Consider the following 14,507-nt stretch of genomic DNA (forward strand, 5'->3'; position numbering starts at 1 on the left):
TTATTATTGTGTAAGCACACATTGTTGGCATTGGTTTTTGGTCCATTGAAAACATTGCTTTATTTGTTTCTAATCAACAACATTTTTCGTGTACTCAATATTTTTTCCATTTATTTATTGTATTTTGTTGTTGGTGGTATATTTGTATGTGTGTGTGTGTCTGTTCAATTTTACCATAGTTTTTGATTATTGTTCTCTTTGCTGCAATTTCTATTGTTATTGTAAAAGCCTTTTTTGCCTCCAGCCAGCAGCCACCAACTAGTCAGCCGAGGTAAATGACTTTTAGTGTCCCCCACAAAAATATTTCAATATAGAACATATAACTGCTAGTTACATGTTTTTTGTTGTTTTTGTTTTGCTCTTCTTCTTTTTCTACTGCTGCTCCTATCGCCGAACAATACTATCGATGTTTTTGTACATGATATTTGGGAAGTTTCGTTTTTTTCACACGATTTAAATTTATGATCCAAAAGTGATTTTTGATTGCATTTGTTGTTCACTCACACAGGGTTGTGTTGTTGACTGACTGTTGGTTGGTCGGTTGGCTGGTTGGCGGGTTGGCACAGTCAGTTCCATGGGGTCATAATAGATTTTTATGCATCAAATTTTTATGATTGTTTTAGTTATTTAGCGCAAAATGATTGGAAAAGTTTGTTCTTTTTTGCCTTGCATATTTGCTCTTGTTGTTGTTGTTGCTGTTCTATTTGTTTCGTTCATATTATATGAATGAGTGAACGAACAACAGAAATAAAACAAAAACCAGGTCAATACATGATTTACACACTGAATGACAAAGCAACAACATATTTATTTGCTAAAGGATAACACCACCATAACTGCAATAATCAAAATTGTTGATAGAAGGCCAAATATAATATTTTAAATATATAATGGGTTTCTTTTTTCCAAACAATAAAATGGAAATTGCCAAAAACTAAAACAAAAATGTTGGACTGGCTAACAGAAATTGTTTATTTGACAAATATCAGTTTTGTTATTAATAATTAAAATACATATGTATATATTAATAATTCATATTGTTGATGAAATTGAAATGAGACAAAAAACAAATTAAAATAGTATAGTGGGCTTAAAACAGTAATGTAGTTTAGTGGTTCCTAAAAATAGTAATGTTTAAAGGAACAAAATAAAATAATTCGAAATGGCATCCAAAATAACCTATATCTTTTTTTCCCACTTTGATCAAAATCGAATATAAAGAATGGCGCACCACTACTTCTAAGGACTCCCATAGAAAGTCGTCAACATTTTGTAAAATTTTAGATCTCATATGAACGAATGGATTATGCGAATTGATTCTACCCTTGAATTTCGTATTACTAAAAAACAAAGATAGACATAACTGAAAAAGCAATAAAAATCTGTTATTTAATATTTTATTATTGTCATTATTATTTTATTAATTTAAAATAACATTTTAAAACTACGAAATAAAAACTTCAAACTGGTTTCCATAATATATATTTAAACCAGTAAGGAAAATTCAAAAGTCGGACGGGGCCGACTATATGATACGCTTCACCACTATGGGTACATGCAAGACATGTTCATATCTACAATATCCTGGAACCTAGTTCAGTACTCTGTGCAAAATTTTGCATTAGTCGGACCACTATTGGGAGTTTGGTGCACTATTTACATTAAATCGGACGAAACTATACATCGGAGCTATATCTAAATCTGAACCGATTTCAACAAAACTTGGCATATAACTATCTAGACCTAATTCAATACTCTGTGCAAAATTTTGTCTCAATCGGATCACTAGGGGGGGTTTGTTGCATCAATAAGTTAAAATCGGACGAAAATATATATGGGAGCTATATCTAAATCTGAACCGATTTTCTCCAATTTCAATAGGGCTCGTCCTTGGGCCAATTAAGTGACATGTGCCAAATTTCATCCAAATCGGATCATAAATGCGACCAGTACTTTGTTAACAAAAATACATGGACGGACTGACAGACGGATCGACTCAGAAAGTGATGTTTTTGCCTGTTACAAACATATGCACAAAGACACAATACCCTGTACCACAGTGTGGTGAAGGGTATAAAAAGGGGGTTATATGGGGACTACCCCTAAAAGGGGGGCGAATATTAATAATTTTTGGGAGGGATGGTGTTACCATATACGACTAAAAAAAACAAATTACAAATAATTTGGTTGAAAAACGCACTCAAGAACCCCAAAATAACCAAAAAGGGGGGTACTCTTATATGGGGGCTACCCGAAAAAATAGTCCTATATTTATAAATTATAGTGGAGAGATTTGCTACCTAATAAGAACTCGACGTTCTAAATTACAGTCAATTCGGTCGAAAAATACGATCAGAACCCCCAAAATACCAAAATTTTGCGGGTACCGTTATATGGGGACTACCAGAACAACTGGACCTATATTTATAATTTTTAGTGGAGTAATTTAGTACCCAATAAGAATCCAATGTACAAAATTTCAGATAATTCAGTTATAAAACGAGCCCAAGAACCCCAAAATACCGAAAAGTGGGGGTACACTTATATGGGGGTTATCCGAAAAAAATGTATCTATAATTATAATTTTTAGTAGGGAGATTTGCTATCCATTAAGAACTCAAAGTACCAAATTTCAGCGAATTCGGTCGAATAATGCGATCAAAACCCCCAAAATACCGCTAAAATGGGGGGTACCCTTATATGGGAGATATCCGAAAATACGGACCCATATTTATAATTTTTAGTGCAGAGATTTGCTACCCAATAAGAACTTAAAGTACCAAATTTCATCGAATTCAGTTAAAAAACGCGCTAATGAACCTCAAAATACCGAAAATTGGGAAGTACCCTTATATGGGAGCTATGCCTAAACGTGGAACGATTTTCTACAATTTCAATAGGGTTCGTCCTTGGGCCAATTAAGGGACCATAAATGCGACCTGTACTTTGTTAACAAAAATACATGGAAAGGAACTATGGGACTCAGAAAGTGATTCTATGCATATTCTCAAAAGGAACCATGGATCTATCTCGATTCTTTTTGCCTGTTACAAACATATGCACAAATACATAATACCCTGTACCACAGTGTGGTGAAGGGTATAAAAATATTAACATGACTGCAAATCTTTTTCGTTGAAATCAAGCCATATTTTTAACAGGAAAACAATGCTTAAATTCACTTGGAAAACAATTTCTTTTTTCCAACCATAACTTCTGTGGTCCCCCGAAACAAAAAAAAACTTGTTTCCATTTCCTCATAAACTTACCTACCTTACCAAGAAAAGTTATTTTTCATACAATTCTAAGAAAATTAAACTAAAGTCCTTCGAAAGTTTTTACTTTCGTTCGATAGTGTTTGTGAACACTGCATACGAGTGGGTGTTAAGTTTCCTTAACACCAGATTATACCTCTACGATAGAGAGGAAAAATAGGATGTCGGCGGGGTGGCAACACAACTCATGTGTATAAGAAGAAAAGTTATGTTGTGAATGTAGAATTTAAATGTAAAACACATATAAATTTGTATGTATACATTATTCTACATTTGTCTTAGTTTGCCGTTTTTATTTCTCTTCTTGTTTAAGACCTTGATAAGGTTATCATGTAATAATATCATGACATGACAAACTCACAATGTCATATAACTTTTCTGTTTATTTCTTATCATGGCAGAAGATTTGCTGCTTGTACAAGTGTTAAATGTTACTGAAAAGATTCAAATGCATTGGAAACATAAAAATAAATTCCAAGAAATTCTAATGTGGCAATGAAATTTAATTTACAAAATAGAAAAGAGAAATTTAGTGTGTAGGAAACTAAAACAGGACAGAGATGCCATAAAGTCTGCGTAAATGTCATACGTTTTAATATATATGTTTAAAAATTAAAAAGGTCTTATTATTTTAATGTTCTTCTCACAATCCATATTCATTTGTACAAGGTTTATTTATGTTGACACAGTTTGTTCTCTAATTAAGCACCATTGTATATTATATAATACAGTGGTCCTTTGTCAGATAATGATTACGTAAAACCAAAAGTAAATATGTATTCTAAAATTGTATGTCTTTGACATGTTCATGTCAAGGTTACTGATGCATCATTATTTCTTTATTTAATTCTAAAGTTTGACCCATAATCCAATATTTTCATAGAAGATAATTGCTGAACTTTTGACATAGAAAGAAACAAAGCATGTTTGTTAAATAGACAAATGAATTAATGAAATAATGGAGATAGAAGACTTGCGAGGGTAGTTCTGAAACTTCTTAGCTTAACACAAAAAGGAAACTTCTTAGCTTAGCATATGTCGATCTGGCAACTCCTTCATATAGAAACAGGAGTTCAAAAAAGACGCATCCGCAATTGTTTTACATTGGAAAAATAGTGATGAAATTTACAATGATATGGTGAATTGGATTGCTGTACTTAATCGTGGTTGCAAAAGCATTGTAAACAGGGATGGTCCGTATGACGAATTTTTAGGTTTTCGACTGTCAAAAAGGTGTAAATGTCGAAAACGTCATATACCTGTATGTAGAAATCGTTATTTATTTGAATATTATCACCATATATCGATATATACAAGAACATATATTATTTTTACATATATCTGGCTATTCTGATAAAAAATTCTAAATTTTTTTGAGAATAAAATTTTGAAATTCAACATGGATTTGGATAAAGCATACGTTTATTCCAAATCCATAAATGGAAATAACTATTTTGTCAAAAACCTGATGGTCTTCGGTGGGTTTCCGACGTTTCTGACGTATGTATTATACGTCAGAAATGTATGTCATTTACGTCACTGTTCGGACAGGCCATCCCTGATTGTAGATGAAACACGTAGTGCCCGTCCAAAAACAGCAACAACAACAACAGAAATAGTAGCCAAAGGTCATGATATGGTATTAAATAATCGACGAATAAAAGTGCGTGAAATTGCTAATATCATTGGCATATCAAATGATCGAGTCCATTTAATTTTGCATGAAGAACTACAGATGAAAAAATTGTTTGCTAGATGGGTACCGTATTTGTTAACAGTCGATTAAAAACGCATAATAATAAACATTTCTCAAGCTTGTTTGGATCGTTTTAAGCGAAATAAAATGGATTTTAAGCATCGTTTCATAACTGTTGATGATACATGGATCCACCATAATACTCCAGAGACAAAAGAACAATCCTAACAATGGACTGAAGCTGGAGGAAGTGTCCCATAGAAGGCAAAAACAATTCAATCGAATGCTATGGTTGTGGCAACGGGGCATTGGGACTTCAAAGGTATTTTATTAATTGAGTATCTGCAGAAGGATAAAACAATAAATTCAGAGTAATATTGCAACCTTTTGGATCAATGAAATGTAAAAAATCCAAGAAAAACGTACTGGCTTACAACACAAAAAAAATAATTTTTTATCAAGCAACGCACAAGAGTATTTTAACAATGGTCAAATCAACAAATTAAAGTACGAGTTGCTTAACCAACCACCTTATTCACCTGATTTAGCTCCAAGTGACTTTTACATGTTCCCAAATGTAAAAAAAATCCTTGCTGCCAAGCGTTTTACCTTAAATAAATATGTAATTACAGTTGTAAACCACTATTTTGACGACCTTGAGGAAAACTATTTTAATCAAGGGATAAAATTGCTAGAAAAGCGTTGGACTATAGGGGAGACTGGGGCACCTTCGGCAATCGCGTTTTCGATGTGAAGCTCTCACCGTACATCACTAGTTTCGATACATAGGTATCGAATATCGAAATAAATAACTGTCGCAAAGTTTGAAATCTCTAGCTAATAAACTTATTTAGATGCACTGGTTTTTGTAATTTTAGAGATGGTCGGCGAATGACTTTTGTTACTAAACTGTAAAAATGTTTAATCTAATTTTTTATATGAAATAAATAACTGTCGCAAAGTTTGAAATCTCTAGCACATTCACCCACTACATCCTTCATGGCAAGAATAATATGGCATGACATAAATTTATATATTATGAAATTGGCTGTTAAAAATATTTTTCCCAACATTCATTTTGGTCATATATTACTGGTCTTAATGTGACATTTATTAACTAATCTTTCTATTTAGAATACTTTGAAAATGATTATCTATACATTAGTCAATTTCAAGAATTGATCGCGATAAACAAATGAAAACAACATTAAAAGTTCATTAGCCATTTTGAAAACAACTTTTTATGTAGTGTTGGCGGGTTACTTGGGATACAATTTGTATTTTGTTTTTGCAAAATATTCAGGCTTAATCCAATTCTGGTTTTTTTTTTCTTAGACTTCTATGTGTAATGACTTTTTGCAAAAGCAACCCTTTAGAATTGTGTACCCTTTTTGTCGACATAAATTTGACCTTGGCTTAACATAAATCTAGAATGATTTGTGAAAATATTTCGAAGGGATTTTTGGCTGCGGGCAGGATAGTGGCATATAAATTATTTCTGTCACAGTGATGACAAAAAATTACGACGAAAAATAATATCATACAAATTCGTATATAATATCGTAGGAATATTGCTATAGAATAAATGTTGAAAGATACACATTTATACAAATGGGTCAAGATAATATCAACGAGTTTCACTAATTTTTGATTTTTTAAAGAAAAAGTGTTTTATTTTTATTTTTTATTAGAAAATTAGATTCTAATTTTTTCTTTTCTTTTCATTTATTTAAAGAATGTAAGTCATAGTAAAAAACTAATATTCATAGTACTTAAATGCTAAACACATATAAGTTTTGAAATTTAAACCTATTTTATAGAATACGCTGTGTAAACGTGCCACATTACAACTACTAACAGCTCACAAAACACAAACTATTTCTATAAGATCTTACTTTGTTCATTCATAACAAACTTGAAGAATTTTTTCCAACTATATCTAAAAAAGGCCACTTAAAAGACTAGGTCAAATTGATGATGAATATCTTGGCCCTTGGTTATTTACTTATTTCACACAAGCCACGGCTTTGGTGACTTACTGCCTGACACAACAGCTGAAGGTAAAACCTATTTAACCACAAAATGTGCTATCCCTTGTTGAGGTTTTAATGGTTTTTCCCCCCAAAAAAAAAACATTGTGAACATTTTGATAAATGGTCAAAATGTTTAACGTTAAACGAAACTTTAACGGAATCATTGTACCCAACAAAGGAATTTTTGTTTTGTAAGTTAATCCTCCATCCCTCGTCAGTGCATGTTTTGAGCAATAAATTTAAAACACAAATGGTCAGTTTAGTTTTTTTTTCATGGATTCAGGACATTAACACACACATCAGAATACTGACCCATTTGTCTAACTAAGGATGTAAAAACACCTATATATATTGCGGTGAATTCTTGAATATCCTTGGCTCAAAAAGGCAGGCAATAATATTACACAAACACCTTCCCTTGGGAAATATTTAGATTTATAATTCACGTATTACACTATTAGATATAAAAGTCCTCGTTCCTTAAAACAATTTAGCTGTTCGAAAAACCATTTTAAATTTAAATGAAATTTTTCAAAATAATAAATATTGATCTAGCCCTAATATATACATTTGATTTAAGAAACTCTCAAATTTGGCGCTATTGCCTGCAAATAAAGCAGATCAACATGAGAAAAGCAACCCATAGCTAAAACAAACAATGTTAAACATTATCAAAGTCATATAACACTTTAGGCAAACATATAATTTATTATAAAATGACGGAAATAAATCCAAACAAACTGTAAGAACGGTAGAACGATGGTTCTCCTTCACTTCTGTTATTTTGTGTCAAATACAAACATCGATAACGATAAACGGTTATAACGACCTTCAGGAAATGGATCAAATCACAACATAACATTGAACAACGACCCGGGTGCAAGCTAGCGGATATGTTATGTAATAATAACATATACACACAAACGCGGGCGCGAATTTATTACTGGGGAGTTTAATACGAGAACAAAATTCTCTTTAACAAGAGTCCGTCAGTCAGTCAGTCAGTCAGTCAGACAGACATCATATCAACGACAATATTGGTGACTGTGACAACAAACAAATAAATAACTGTCACACGATTTAACATAAGGCTGTGTGAACAAACATACATACAATAAATAATGTCTCATATTTCAAAAAGAAAAAAAAAAACAACAACAAGATGACGTTAAAGGACTCTAAAAACAACATTCCCATTGAGCTGACTGACAGCCTGACAGTGTAGCCCCCATCTCTTTTTCGCCTTGTGACAAGTTGTGCATGCTAGTGAAAATCCATAAAAATGATGAGGGTTTATTATGGTCCAGATTCATCATACGGAAATTTATGTGTGTACGTACATGTTTATATATTCCTACATGGTATATTTTTAAAGACATATTTGGCAAACTGAAACACTCTAAAATTCTGAGGTTAATTACCTAAAATCGATGGTATCTAGGTATTGGTATCAAATAAAAACTATCTGCGGACTTTGGGGGGTTTGGGGTCTAGGCATAATATATCGCCCTTGGTATTTTTTATACCCCGTTATAAATTCTTTCTATCATACACCCTGGAAGTATATACTCATTAAAAACAAATATGAACGTTTCGTTGTCTCTTATTGCCATTCCGTTTGCAACATTTTGAAAAAATTATCCTATCAGAATAAAATTCTATGTTGATTTAGTCATGGTCTTCTGTGTGCTATATTAAATATAGAGCACTGAAATGTGTAAATACATTGCTAGTACTTCTAGGAAGGTTAGTACTTCAAACGAGGTATATCGGTCCACGTTTTTTTTAAAGCCCAAATTTAACGGTACCCCCATAAGTCGGTGTTTTAGGGATGTATGACATGTTTTTCAGCGATATATCCCAAAAATTATCAATGCTGACCCAAGTTGCAAGGTAGAGCCCATATAGTCACAACTTCCAATTTATATTTTGGAGAGTTTTGAAACGCTTCTCCCGGAAGCCCGGATCAATATTAAATATCAAAAAGTCACAGGGTCCAGATTTGGAAAATATCGGTCCACGTTTTTGTAAAGCCCCCATTTAACGGTACCCCCCACAAGTCGGGGCTTTCGGGATGTTTGACATGTTTTAATCGATATATCCCAAAAATTATCAATGCTGACCCAAGTTGACCCATTAATTAATGAAAAAATTAATTCGAATCCCGCCGATTTGATTTATCCAAGTCTATGCCATATTTATTAATTGACATATTGAAATTTTGTACAAATAATGGTTGTAATTTTATCGTAAGAAAAAACATGCATAATTTCATATCATTGGCCAGAGATCTCATAAAAGAGCAGTGGGTTTAATTTTAGAGCAGTGAGTTAATGAAATAAATGTCACATATAAGGGTTTCATTACGATTCTGCAAGAAAAAAAATAGAAATTCAATAGGGTGGATCGAAAATGGTGGTCAAATTTTTTTTTTAAGTTAAATTAATCACATTATTTTTGAACACGTTTTGTAGAGCTATGGTCACTACACACAAATGTGAAATCAAATTTTGAAAATCAAATAAAATGGATCCCAAATGTCGTATCAAACATAAGAAAACAGTAAGGAAAGTAGTAAAGTCGAGCGGGGCCGACTATAAGATACCCTTTACCACTCTGGCTATATTCAAGAAATACATCCTTACAGACCTTGAATTTTTGAAGGACCATTGACATGAAATTCGACTAAGTTAAATATGTGATCTGTGTCTATATGTGAACCGACTTAACCCAACGCTCAATAACCGGATATATTTGTATAAAGAATATATATATTCTTGATCAGCGTAAAATTCTATGACGATTTATGCAGGTCCGTGTTTCTGTTGTAATCACTCTAGGGTCTAAACGAATTGAGATAGATCGCCAAAATTTTGCATAAAGTTGTCTATTGCTGCAGGTCCGAAGATGAAGTTTATCGGTCCACTTACCAAATGCCTCCAATAAAATTATTTACATCGGTCCCTCATGAACCGGGTAACCCTCATGAACCGATTTCAATAAAACTTGGCACATGTTAGTCTATTCTAATTTCAGTGCGTTGTGCAAATTTCGTGCCAATCGACCTAAATTTGCCTCTTTGGTGCACCATTTGCGAAAAATCGAGCGAACATATATATGGGAGCTATATCTAAATCTGAACCGAACATATATATGGAAGCTATATCTAAATCTGAACTTATTTCAATAAAACTTGGCACACATACGTTGTGCAAAATTTCGTGTCAATCGACCTAAATTTGCTTCTTTGGTGCACCATTTGCTAAAAATCGGGCGAACATATATATGTGAGCTATATCTAAATCTGAACCGATTTCAATAAAACTTGGCACACGTTTGTCTATCCTAACTTCAGTACGTTGTGTAAAATTTCGCGCCAATCGGCCTAAAATTGACTTTTTGGTACACCATTTGCGAAGAATCGGACAAACATAAATATGGGAGCGAACATATATATGTGAGCTATATCTAAATCTGAACCGATTTCAATAAAACTTGGCACACGTTTGTCTATCCTAACTTCAGTATGTGGTGCAAAATTTCGTGCCAATCGGCCTAAATTTGACTTTTTGATGCACCATTTGCGAAAAATCGCACGAAATCACAACGCATAAATCAACTCTGAAAGTGATTATATGCATATTCTCAAAAGGAACCATGGGTCTATCTCGTTTCCTTTTGCCTGTTACAAACATAAGCACAAAGACATAATACACTGTACCACAGTGTGGTAAAGGGTATAAATACAAATTTCATTTTTAACATTTTAACTTCAAAATAACATTATATCGCCATATTATATATGAAACTATGAAATTAATTTAATAAATTTTAAAATATACCCTATTTGGGTAAAAATCGTGCTCAAAATCTCCAAAATACCGAATAATGTGATGTCCGTTTATATGGGACCTACCCGAAGTTTATATCAATATTAATAGTTTTTGGTATATAGATTTCAAACCTAATGACAATTTATTTTTTTTTTAATTTTAAAAAATACACTTAATTTGGTTGAAAAAACACACATAAAATTCCAAAAGTATTGTAATGTAGGATCTACACTAACAAATTAACCAAAATATATCATTTTTGGTAGGAATATCTTCCAATTTTATCTCAAGCATGATATGTTAGTAAAAGTAAATTTTAACTTTTTAATTAAATTTTTACATGGAATTTTCTACGACTATTTTTATATTATCAGCAAAAACTCTTAAGTTAATGAACTGTCGCAAATTACGGACAAAAACATGTAAAGGCGTCGATTGGAGCTATAAATATCCTCTGGCACTGCGTTATGGATCGCAATGTTTTTTGAAAAAATAATATTTATACATTTTAAATACAAACTTTTTATGTTTTTTTTTTTCAATTTACTAATAATTTGCACTTTCTTTATAATCACCAGTTCCATCCATTTCATTTTGATATTTGTCAATGTTATATAAAATTTTTTAAATATAAATTATATTCACAAAAATATGAAATGTTTAAATGTTATTTGAAAACCGTGACTAATAATGATATAAAATTGTACTGGTTTAAAGCTTAATGTCTCCAGATTTGAAAACCAAATCAAATTAATTCTTCCCGTGATTAACTAATTAATTAAAAAATATTATTCCAGAAAGAGATTACGATTTTTTGGTCATGCGATATTTTTTCAGGTTTCAAATTAACTAAAGTAAGTTTTAATTACTTTTATCTGGCATCGTTACCTGTTCATATCGTATTTTTGTTTTTGCCAGCCACTCATTAACATTGTCCTTGTTGACCTCTTTAAGGAGAAACTGTAGCGTTGGGATGTTATTTTTTTTTATTTCTTTCTGCTTTACTTTGTCTAACCACAATAATTATTTGGCACTTTCATTTCGTATCTAGTATTGTATGTTGGAGAGTGTTCTGCTATTAGTTGTCTGCCAACATTTCTTTTTGTCTGTTCGTTTGTTTTGTGGCCTTAATAAGCGATGAGGTGTTTTTGGCGTGCTTTCCTACTGCCTATGTGGATGTGGCATCGCTTTGCCAAATGCTCAGCTATTTGGCAGAAGGCATTTTTGTGTTTGTCACTGGAGAAGAAATGGTATGCTGGTCACATTTCTATGATTCTACAGTTTCCGCTTCCTAGTCTACACTTTCTCTCCGTTTTCTTTTTTTATGTTAGGTTTCTAATTTCTGTTTTTACGATTATTTGTTACGTTACTGTGGTTTTTTCCTCTTTTAGAAAAAAAATATTTCATTCCAAGAGTTTGTTTTTTTTTTTTGGTAATTTCAATATTTTCCTTTACTGCTGTTTTAAAGGGTTTCTCTTTGCACCATGTAATTGCTGTGACACACAATGTTTGCCTAATTTCTCGTTTTTCTTTTGTATAAAATTAGTATAATTTGAATTTTATTAGGAAACCACAGAAAAAAGAAGAAACATAGTCACACAGCCGTCGTAACCAGAACACAAGGACTTTGAAAAACAAACTAACAAATGTTCAGTGGGTATGCACTTCACTTTTGGTTGCATTCGAAGTTGGCAAATGTTGAGAGGTTAATTTTTTGGTGCTAAACGGAAGTTGTTTTGTTTTAATGGCTAAGTTATTGTAATTATTGAGGCAATGAGGTATATTGGAAGCAAATGTTATTATTAACAAATTTTGTTTTTCTTAAAAGGTTGTTTTATTATTGACATAGAAATATGAATGCATGTTTTTCGCGTGGATTCTTGTATAATACTGATCTTGGTATAAATATATATTACATCAAGTTAAAGAACTTTTTTCGAATATGTTCCAATTGGAAATAAAAATATTTTGTGGATAATTATTGTAATGGGATTCACATTCTGTAGAAATTAACTTTCAAAATTTCTCATACTTACTTACTTAACTGGCTTGTGACAGAACTTTCGTTCCATAAGCCGAGCTTGGAAAAGATTTCCAGGCGCGTCGGACTTTTGCGCAGTTTTTCCAATTTGAAAGACCATTTTCCATTCTCATATCATGACCTAGCCAACATAGCCGCTGCAGCTCAATGCGTCTAACAATGTCGATGTCCGATAATAGCTGGTACAACTCATGTTTCATTCGACGGCGATATTCACCGTCAACGCAGATCAGCCCATAGATCTTTCGGAGAATTTTTCTCTCAAACACTCCAAGAGCTGTCTCATCTGCTTTCGCAAGTACCCATGCTTCAAATCCAAATAACAGCACGGGTAGTATCAGCGTCTTGTAGAGTGTGAGTTTGGTCTGGCGGGAGTGGCCTTGCTTTTGAGTTGTTTGCTCAGACCATAGTAGCATCGGTTGGCCATCAATATCCTTCTCCGAATTTCAAAACTGATGTCATTCGTTTTATTTATGGTGGTAGCAAGGTATATAAAATCTTTGACTACCTCGAAGCTGTAAGTCTCAAGTTCCACAATTGGTCCGAGTCTTCTGGACATCTTGCGCGTTGATACCATCAGCTTGGTCTTCTCGTCGTTTACTGCCAGACTCACTTTGGCAGACTCCTTCTCAATTTGTTCAAATTTGGCTGTTACCGAACTCAATGTTCCACCCATTATGTCGATGTCATCGGCGTTGGCGAGTAACATGTGTTGTTTGGTGTACAGAGTGCCATTTCTGTTCACTTCTGCCTCTCGTATTACCTTTTCCAGTAGGATGTTAAAAAGATCACACGAAAAACTATCACCTTGTCTGAATCGTCGTTCTGTATTAAAGGGCTCCGAGAAGTCCTCTCCGACTTTAACTGCTGATCTTGTGCCAGTTAAAGTTATCCTGCATAGCCGAATTAATTTTGCAGTAATGCCAAACGCAGGCATGGCTTTATACACTTCTGAACGGATAAGGCTCTCGAATGCGGCTTTATATTATTTCTCATGGTGTTCATATTTGTCGTAACTTCTCACTATATTTTCTGAGTTCATAATAATTATTATTAATTTATCAGAGTTTCGTTTAAAATCGGAATGAGTTACCACAAAATTCAAAATTATACCCAGGTCCTAATTTATTCAAACAATCGCCATCTGCTTTAATATTTTTTCTTCATAATCATGATGCTAAATTAGTGGTCCAGTTTAATTTTAGATTTTATAAAATAATAATAGCAAAAGTCGTCCTGCACAAAACTTACTTGCAAGTTTTTCTTACATTTTATTCCTTCCACTTCCTCCTCCTCCTACACGTTGTATTCAATGACATGAATGGAATACAAAAACAAGAGAAGATGCATCCGATTATACTACATTACTTAAGGAACGACGAGCGAAAGGAAAACTTTACCATTCGGTGAGGCGTTAAAACAGCTTCAGATCTCGGTAGTTGAGGTTTTTTCCTTAGGTTTGTTTTTCCAACAACTACAACAGAGTAACTTCCACAAAAACAGAATGGTGGATAGCAAATGGATGTTTTAGATATGCTAAATATAACGTTTTGCAACCACAACAGATTTTAACGTTGTTGTTTTTTTTTTCAAATGCCATAGATTGTGTTTAAGGGAAAATAATGTTGG

General features: G+C 32.9%; 1 protein-coding gene across 3 annotated transcripts in view; it reads left to right on the plus strand.

Moving 5' to 3' along the window:
• Positions 1–14,507, plus strand: part of LOC133325130 (semaphorin-1A) — a 137,579-nt gene that overhangs the window by 48,730 nt on the left and 74,342 nt on the right. The window lies entirely within an intron of this gene.

Source organism: Musca vetustissima, unplaced genomic scaffold, assembly GCF_032173495.1.
Source record: "Musca vetustissima isolate MV318-11 ecotype Yass unplaced genomic scaffold, APGP_CSIRO_Mvet_v1 utg17705, whole genome shotgun sequence".
NCBI lineage: Eukaryota > Metazoa > Arthropoda > Insecta > Diptera > Muscidae > Musca > Musca vetustissima.